Source organism: Rana temporaria, chromosome 2 (assembly GCF_905171775.1).
Source record: "Rana temporaria chromosome 2, aRanTem1.1, whole genome shotgun sequence".
NCBI lineage: Eukaryota > Metazoa > Chordata > Amphibia > Anura > Ranidae > Rana > Rana temporaria.
This window is the reverse complement of record NC_053490.1, coordinates 444,493,513-444,503,240: the sequence shown is the minus strand read 5'-3', so window position 1 is coordinate 444,503,240 and position 9,728 is coordinate 444,493,513. Positions and strand designations below refer to the sequence as shown.

Here is a 9,728-nt window from a genome sequence, read left to right as displayed (position 1 = left end):
CACCCCTTCAGTTACAGACACTGCCTCAGATACAGACCCACAGCAGTACAGACACCCCCCGCATTGCAGACCCCCCTCAGTTACAGACACCCCCTCAATGCAGACCCCCCTCAGTTACAGACACCCCCCTCAGTTGCAGACCCCCCTCAGTTGCAGACCCCCCTCAGTTACAGACCCACCTCAGTTACAGACACCCCCCCAGTTACAGACACCCCCTCAGTTACAGACACCCCCCAGTTACAGACACCCCCCCCAGTGCAGACCCCCCTCAGTTACAGACACCCCCTCAGTTACAGACACCCCCTCAGTTACAGACCCCCCTCAGTTTCAGACACCCCCCAGCTACAGACCCCCCTCAGTTACAGACACCCCCCAGTTACAGACACCCCCGCAGTTGCAGACCCCCTTTAGTTACAGACCCCCCTCAGTTACAGACACCCCCCTCAGTTACAGACCCCCTTCAGTTACAGACACCCCCAGTTACAGACACCCTCCTCAGTTACAGACACCCCCTCAGTTACAGACACCCCCCTCAGTACAGACCCCCCTCAGTTACAGACCCCCCTCAGTTACAAACACCCCTCTTAGTTACAGACCCCCCCTCAGTACAGACACCCCCCTCAGTTACAGACCCCCCTCAGTACAGACGGAGCCGAGCGAAGCCGAACGGCACCGATCACAGCCAATCGGCGCCGTTCGGGAAGGCCCGAGGACAGCTCGGCTGACCTCGACAAACCTCGGGAATGGAGTTTTTCTGAGGTTTGCCAAGGTCAGCCGAGGTGTCCTCGAGCCTCTCCGGCTGTTTCCAAGGCTCTCCAGCGCCCCCCACCTCTGGCCGCATGCGGTATTGCATGCCATTGAAGTCAATGTGGAACAAATTATTTTCGTTTCCATTGACTTCAGTGGAGAAACTTGCTTTGATATGCGGGTACTTTGGATTACGAGCATTTTCCTGGAACGGATTATGCTCGTAATCCGAGGTTCCACTGTATAGTGAAATACAGTACTTAGAACTCCGTCTGACTGTTTAGATTTTTAAAAGAATGAACTTCCGTGAGCAAACCTGTGAGATCAGCAGTCAGACAGAGTTCTAAGTATTGTATTTCACTATATAAACTCACTTTACTGTTAAAAAATAAGTGTAAAATGCAAAACAGCGGTGGGTGTAACAAGATGTTCGCTTGCCCCCTTCTCAGTGTATCCTTATTGTGGAGGAGTGCGGGGTGTAGCAAGATGGTGGCGACTAAACGTCACTTCCGTTACACATTCTGAGGGGTCGCCAAATCTGACGGAACACCTGTGTTCCGTCAGATTTCGTCAGGGAAGTGACGTTCTATCACTCCCATCTTGGTACACCCCGTACTCGGCCACACTAAGCCTACAGTCTGAAGTCGCCAAGCGGACATCTTTTTTACGCCCCTTGAAATCTTGCATTTCAACTGTCCATATCACGCAACCAGGCAATTCATACTTTGTTGGAATATACATTTGGTGGGAAATAGTAAAATCTCCTGGCAAACTGGTTAAAAATAGTTAGCCAGATTCAGGTAGAGTTACGCCGGCGTATCAGTAGATACGCCGGCGTAACTCCGAATCTGCGCCGTCGTACATTTAAGCGTATTCTCAAATTGAGATACGCTTAAATGTTGCTAAGATGCGACCGCCTGCGCCGTCGTATCTTAGCTGTCTATTTATGCTGGCCGCTAGGGGCGTGTACGCTGATTTACGCCTAGAATGCGTAAATCAGCGAGATACGCCTATTCACAAACGTACGCTTGCCCGTCGCAGTTAAGATACGCCGTTTACGTAAGGCGTTTTCAGGCGTAAAGATAAACCACCAAAAAGTTGGCCCAGCCAATGTTAAGTATGGACGTCGGAACCGCGTTGTTTTTTTAAATTTTTACGTCGTTTGCGTAAGTCGTCCGTGAATGGGGCTGGCCGTAATTTACGTACACGTCGAAAGCAATGAGTCTTTGCGGCGTAATTTGGAGCATGCGCACTGGGTTACGTCCACGGATGGCGCATGCGCCGTTCGTTCAAAACATCATTTACGTGGGGTCAAGCTTTATTTACATAAAACACGCCCACCTCTTCACAATTTGAATTAGGCGCGCTTACGCCGGCACATTTACGCCGCCGTAACTTAGGACGCAAGTGCTTTGTGAATACAGCACTTGCCTCTCTAACTTACATTCGCACGGCCGTGCAACACTGTACCCAAATAAAATTGATGTCCTTTTTTCCCCCCGCAAATAGAGCTTTTTTTTGGTGGTATTTGATCACCTAAGCATTTTTTATTTATATACTGATGGGCACTGATGAGGCGGCACAGAAGGGCACTGATGAAGCGACACTGAAGGGCACTGATGAGGCGGCACTAATATGCTGCACTGCTGGGCACTGATAGGTGAAAGTAATATGTGGCACTAATGAGCACTGATAGGCGGCACTGGTAAGCACTGATAGGTGGCACTGGTGGGCACTGATAAGCAGCACTAGCGGGCACTGATAGGCGCCATGGATAGGCAGCACTGATGGATGGCACTGATGGGCACTGATTGGTGTCACTGATGGGCACTGCTGGGGCTTCACTGTTATCAGGGCACTGATGATCAGTTCCCTGATTACCTGTCCTGGTCTCCCCTAAGAGGAGATGCCATTGATCGTCTCTCCTCGCCACACACTCTGCCATTGTGAGAAGAGGAGAGCCGATAAACGGCACTTCTGCATTTACATGTGACTGGATGTGATTGGACACAGCCGATCACATGGTTAAAGAGCCGCATCATCGGCTCTTTACCTAGATCGGGGTCACACCGTGTGCCAGGAACACAGCACCACTGCGAACACCACACATCATATGACCTCATCCCGGAACGAGAGCCGCACTGTTTCCCTGTCGTTTGGCGGTGGGCGGGTGGCAAGTGGTAAAACGTAGAGCATGCACTACTTTTGGTGCAGTGTAGTGTGATTTCAGCCCATTCAGGGCCAGTCATACCATGCCTACACATGATTCGTACAGGAACGAGCTGTGCGCTGCTGTGCGATTTTCATGTGGTTCTGGGCAGTGCGATTTCAGCCCATTCATTTTGAATGGGAAATCACACAACACTGCCCCAAAAGTAGTGTATACACTTTTTAAACCGCACTGTAACCAGGTCTTTGGTACCATGCAATCCGGTGCGGGCATGTGTGGGAAAACGCAATGCGCTTGCAACCTGAATTTGGGATGTCATTAACTTTATATTGACACCCGCTGCAGATCGCAAATAGAGTGCTTTTTGAATGCAGTCTGAATCGCACAGGAATGTACGGTACATTTCTATGCGATTCACAGAGGCGCTTTCAAAGCACTTTTAAGGTGCTCTGGAAGTGCTGCCCATTCATTGCTATGGGCATGGCGTTTTGGGAGTGCTCCAAAAGATGCTGGAGGTAGGTATTCATGCCTCTGACATGGAGGTAGGTATTCGTGCCTCTGACATGCCTCTGACATGGAGGTAGGTATTCATGCCTCTGACATGGAGGTAGGTATTCATGCCTCTGACATGGAAGTAGGTAGGCATGCCTCTGACATGAAGTTAGGTATTCATGCCTCTGACATGGAGGTAGGTATTCAAGTCTCTGACATGGAGGTAGGTATTCATGCCTCTGACATGGAGGTAGGTATTCATGCCTCTGACATGGAGGTAGGTATGTATGCCTCTGACATGGAGGTATGTATTCATGCCTCTGACAGGGAGGTAGGTAGTCATGCCTCTGACATGGAGGTAGGTATTCATGCCTCTGACATGGAGGTAGGTATTCATGCCTCTGTCGTGGAGGTAGGTATTCATGCCTCTGTCGTGGAGGTAGGTATTCATGCCTCTGACGTGGAGGTAGGTATTCATGCCTCTGACGTGGAGGTAGGTATTCATGCCTCTGACAGGGAGGTAGGTATTCATGCCTCTGACATGGAGGTAGGTATGTATGCCTCTGACATGGAGGTAGGTATTCATGCCTCTGACATGGAGGTAGGTATTCATGCCTCTGACATGGAGGTAGGTATTTATGTCTCTGACATGGGGGTAGGTATTTATGTGTCTGACATGGAGGTAGGTATGCATGCCTCTGACATGGAGGTAGGTATGCATGCCTCTGACATGGGGGTAGGTATTTATGTGTCTGACATGGAGGTAGGTATGTATGCCTCTGACATGGAGGTAGGTATGCATGCCTCTGACATGGAGGTAGGTATTTATGCCTCTGACATGGAGGTAGGTAATTATGTGTCTGACATGGAGGTAGGTATTCATGCCTCTGACATGGAGGTAGGTATTCATGCCTCTGACATGGAGGTAGGTATTCATGCCTCTGACATGGAGGTAGGTATTCATGCCTCTGACATGGAGGTAGGTATTTATGTCTCTGACATGGAGGTAGGTATTCATGCCTCTGACATGGAGGTAGGTATTCATGCCTCTGACATGGAGGTAGGTATTTATGTCTCTGACATGGAGGTAGGTATTCATGCCTCTGACATGGAGGTAGGTATTTATGTCTCTGACATGGAGGTAGGTATGCATGCCTCTGACATGGAGGTAGGTATGCATGCCTCTGACATGGAGGTAGGTATTTATGTCTCTGACATGGAGGTAGGTATTCATGCCTCTGACATGGAGGTAGGTATTTATGCCTCTGACATGGAGGTAGGTATGCATGCCTCTGACATGGAGGTAGGTATGCATGCCTCTGACATGGAGGTAGGTATTCATGCCTCTGACATGGAGGTAGGTATTTATGCCTCTGACATGGAGGTAGGTATGCATGCCTCTGACATGGAGGTAGGTATGCATGCCTCTGACATGGAGGTAGGTGCTTATCCCTCCAACACAGATGTCTTGGAGGACTGCAGCTCCTTGTGCTGTCAGTGGCTCTGGTGGGAGGGGTCAGGGGGTGATGAGTTAGCTGGTCGCCCCTCCCCTTCTCTCTGTGTTCCTCGGTAAGCTCCAGTTCCTGTCACGCTGTTTTGGTTACGCCTCCTACTTGGTCCCGCCTCCTCCTGGCCTGATGCCTTGTCTCATAGGGGGAGGCCTGCAGTATGAGGAGGATCGCAGGTCCCTGAGCACCGAGGACTGAGGGGGAGGGGAGGGATTGTTTACATGAGCCGTGCACGACACTGCGCCACGATCAGTTCTAATGATCCGGATCTCCGTGTGTGCAGGTAAGATGGCTGTGTGCATGGGGAGCCTTCATTCCTGGGGGATGGGGACGGCTCTGATCTGAGTCTAGGACGGATTCATATATACAGAGCCGAGGTTTCCATAGTTTGTAAAGTTCCAGTCTATGGGAGGTGTCCATGGTGCTGATCACATCTCATCATACATCACCACAAGGGCAGACAAAACACAATGGTCTCCTCTGTCCCCCTTGTACAGGACAATGCAGCGTTAGAGACGTAATTCCGTGTGCATTTTCCCCACCGCACAGAAACGCGCCATCCTTGTGAGATGTACGTAGGTATCATTAATTGTTAATGGCACCCCAAACGCATCGAACAAACGCAGCGTGTCATCAAAACACTGGGTACCACAGAACCATGCAGTTTGGCGCAATGCGATTTCTTAAAAGTCGCACCTGCCGTAATTGTTGCATTTGGCAGTTCATTGAAATCAAGGGGCTGTCAAAAACAGAAGACGTGGGAATGCGTTCATTCCGGGGTGAATCGGCCCTTGAAATGCACAACTTTCTGCACCGCATGACTCCGTAGGCGCTCCAGTGCGTAGACGAATAGGGCGAAATTAAAGTGCACACAACAAATATGCGTCCGTGGTTTCCATGTGTTGAGTAGTAATGATCACAGGCTGCCAGATCATGTGATAGCCAATCACATGATCAGGCAGTGTGTCCCAGTGGCGTCACTAGGGTTGGTGTCACCCGGGGCTGTAAAAAATGGTGTCACCCCCCCAGCAGGACAGGCAGTAGGGCACTACGCACCTCTCACGTCTCCGTCCCCCCAGCCTGCCGCAGTGCTAAGTGATAGTGTCACCCAGGGCATTCTTCTCAGGGAAAACATGCAGGAACTCAACCACGCTCCACCCCTTTCCCCAAAGCAGGGGGTGGGGGGGGGGTTAAGCGTGCCACAGCAACTGGGTGTGGGAGGGTCCTAAAGGGTCATTAAATGAGGGTGCTACATACAGAGTGCAGAGCTCAGGTGGGTACAGGGTGCAGAGCTCAGGTGGGTACAGGGTGCAAGAGTGCAGGTGGGTACAGGGTGCAGAGTGCAGGAGGGTACAGGGTGCAGATGGGTGCAGAGTGCAGATGGGTGCAGTGTTTTTTAACTCCAGTCCTCAAGGTGTCCCAACAGGTCATGTTTTCAGTATTTCCCTCAGATGAAACGGCTGTGGAAATTACTAAGGTAGTGAAACGGATCAAATCACCTGTACAAAATAATGGAAAACATTTTTTTTTTTTTAAATAACATACTTACCTCCACTGTGCAGCTCGTTTTGCACAGAGTGTCCCTGAACTGCTTTTTCTGGGGTCCCTTGGCGGCTGTCTCGGCTTCTCCAGGCAAGCACTCCACACCTTAATGCGAGCGAGCGAGCGAGCATGGTGTGGAGTCCTTGTGGACGCGCTCCCGTGATACAGCGAGCGACTATTACCGCTCACTGTATCACTTTGGCCCCAGCGCGCCGCGCCTCTGGCTGCACTGCTTTCAATCCATCCACTCTACCCAATCAGCGGCCAGGGTGAGCGACGAGGAAAATTACGTGGACGAGCGCGGGGCTTTCGAGGGCTCAGGTAAGTATAACGGGGGGGCCGGTATTGTCAGAAGTATTGTAAGAAGTCAGGATGCATTAAGGTGAAATAACTTTTACCTTTACAACCCCTTTAAAAGGGGTTGTAAAGCTTCCTGTTTTTTACCTTAAAGCGGATGTGCCATGAAAAAAAAATATTAAAAGCCAGCAGCTACAAATACTGCAGCTGCTGACTTTTAATATTAGGACACTTACCTGTCCTGGAGTCCAGCGCCGTCCGTAGCAGAGGACGAGCGATCGCTCGTCACTCTGCTGCCCCCCGCCATCCTCAGTGAGGGAACCAGGAAGTGAAGTGCTCCGGCTTCACTACCCGGTTCCCTACGGCGCATGCACGAGTTGCACTGCACCGCTGATTGGCTCCCGCTGTGCTCTGGGAGCCGAGTGTTCCCAGAGCACAACGTGGGGGAGGACGGGAGGTGACGTTCTGCCCGCAGTCTGCCCGAGACTGTGTGGCCGGAAGTGGGTGCAAATACCTGTCTTTAGATCAGCGGGAGTTCCACTTTAGGGTGGAGTTCCGCTTTAATGCATCCTATGCATTAAGGTGAAAAACATATATAGATAATGACTGGACCTCCAGCCCCCCGGTTTACTTACCTGAGCCCTCGAAAGTCCTGCGTCGAACGTGCTGGCTTCTCGGCTCTTCATTGGATAGATTGATAGCAGCGCAGCCATTGGCTCCTGCTGCTGTCAATCAAATCCAATGACGTGGGCTCAGGGGGGCGGGGCCGAGTCTGGAATTTGTGTCTATGAACGCAAATGCTGGACTCAGGAGAACGCCGCAAGAAAGCGCTTCCCAGTGGGGGTTATCTGATGCGGGGAGGGACCCCAGAAGACGAGGTTTGGGACCGCTCTGTGCAAAACGAACTGTACAGCGGAGGTAAGTATGACATGTTTGTAGGGTTGTCCCGATACCACTTTTTTAAGACAAGTACCGATACTTTTTTTCAAGTACTCGCCGATACAGAATACCAATACTTTTTTTTTTATCTCATGTGACAGCGGCACATGTGTCAGTATTTTTTTTTTTTATTATCTTTAACAATTTGTTTTTCATTTTTTACATTTTATTTTTATTTTTTTACATTTTTTTTAATTTATAATGCTTTCTTTTTTTAAGGGGGGACCATGTCAGTGTGTTTTTTTTCTTTAATGTTTTTATTATTTTCTACAATAATTTTTTTTTATTCTTCCTTCTTTTTTTTTTTTCTTTTTTCAGCCCTGTTGGGGGGCTTTGGTGAGACATCAGGGGTCTTAACAGACCTCTGACATCTCCCCTTTGAGACCGAGAAAAGGAACTAGGGACACATGTTCCCCAGTCCCTTTCTCAGCAGCCTCAGCTGCGCTGAAAATGAATGGCGTGAAGACAGCATCTTCTCTTCATTCATAAACTGAAACATTGTAATTACAGTTTACAATGTTTCAGTTATGTGAATAGACAGTCAGTGATCACTGACTCTGTCCATTCGGAGCAGTAAGGAGCCGGATTTACCGGCTCCTACCCCGCTCTCCATCCTGACAGTTCCGGGGGGTGGAGGAGGAGCATGGAGGGAGAGAGAAACACGGGGGGGGGGGGACACAGAGGGATACACGGCGGGATACACTAAGGGAGAGAGAAACACGGCGGGATACACGGAGGGATACACAGAGGGAGAGAGAAACGTGGGGGGGGGACACGGAGGGAGGGAGAAACACGGGGGGGGGGGCGGAGGGATACACGGAGGGAGAGAGAAACACGGCGGGGGACACGGAGGGAGGGAGAAACACGGGGGGGGGGGGGGGACGGAGGGATACACGGAGGGAGAGAGAAACACGGCGGGATACACGGAGGGATACACAGAGGGAGAGAGAAACGTGGGGGGGGACACGGAGGGAGGGAGAAACACGGGGGGGGGGGGGGGAGGGATACACGGAGGGAGGGAGAGAGAAACACGGCGGGGGACACGGAGGGAGGGAGAAACACGGGGGGGGGGGGGACGGAGGGATACACGGAGGGAGAGAGAAACACGGCGGGGGACACAGAGGGAGAGAGAAACACGGAGGGATACACGGAGGAAGAGAGAAACACGGCGGGGGACACGGAGGGATACAGGAAGGAGGAAGAGAGAAACACGGGGGGACACAGTGGAAGAGAGAAACACGGCGGGGGATATGGAGGGAGGGAGACTGCAGCAAAATGGAGGGGGGCTGGAGGAGGACACGGGACAGTCAGCGGTGACCGTGTGTGGGGGAGTTGCAAGCACCGATCACCGCTGATTTGCAGCTGAAAGCTGGGGGGGGGGGGGGAGAGAAGCGGAGAAACTACTTTTAAATCTATACAGCGGTGATCGGTGCTTGTACCTTCCCCACGCACTGATCACCGCCGACAGTACAAGTATCAGGTAAAGCATCGGGAGCATTTGCCCAAGTACAAGTACTCGGGCAAATGCTTGGTATCGGTACCGATACTAGTATCGGTATCGGGACAACCCTACATGTTTGTTGTGTGGTGTTTTTTTATTCTCTTCTTTTTTTTTTTTTTTTTATTCAAACCTTTAGTGTCACTTTAAGGGCTGGAGTTGAGAAACGTTGCTATAGGGGGATATGCTTTGTTTATTTCATGTCTGAGTTTTACAACCACTTTAGAAACAAGCCATGCAGAAAGTTGAATAATGTCCTTGTTGTAGGTAGGCCAATTACATACAGTACCTCATGAAGCCTGACTGGAAAACTTCCAGGGTCTGGCGAAGGACGTTGTTAAGAGAAGCCCAGCTGTTACTGCTCACCACCATCCCAGAATTGAGCTCTTTCTCCGATTCAAACCCCCTCACATGCATTTTCTGTCCCCTGATACAATAGTTCTGAGCTCAGCGTTTGAGAGCTCGCTTCTGCGATGGTGCAGGTAAACAGAATATGCTGGGCTTCTCTTAGCTACATACTAGGAGTTTTCCAGCC

The 9,728-nt window shown here is 50.7% G+C and overlaps 1 protein-coding gene across 1 annotated transcript in view; it reads left to right on the top strand.

Annotated features, from left to right (window-relative positions):
• The first annotated feature begins 5,015 nt into the window (after positions 1–5,015).
• Positions 5,016–9,728, top strand: part of CCDC92B (coiled-coil domain containing 92B) — a 79,151-nt gene continuing 74,438 nt past the window's right edge. The window contains exon 1 of the mRNA XM_040338451.1: positions 5,016–5,200. The gene's annotated coding sequence lies outside the window, so the exon portion shown is untranslated. The remainder of the gene's footprint in view (positions 5,201–9,728) is intronic.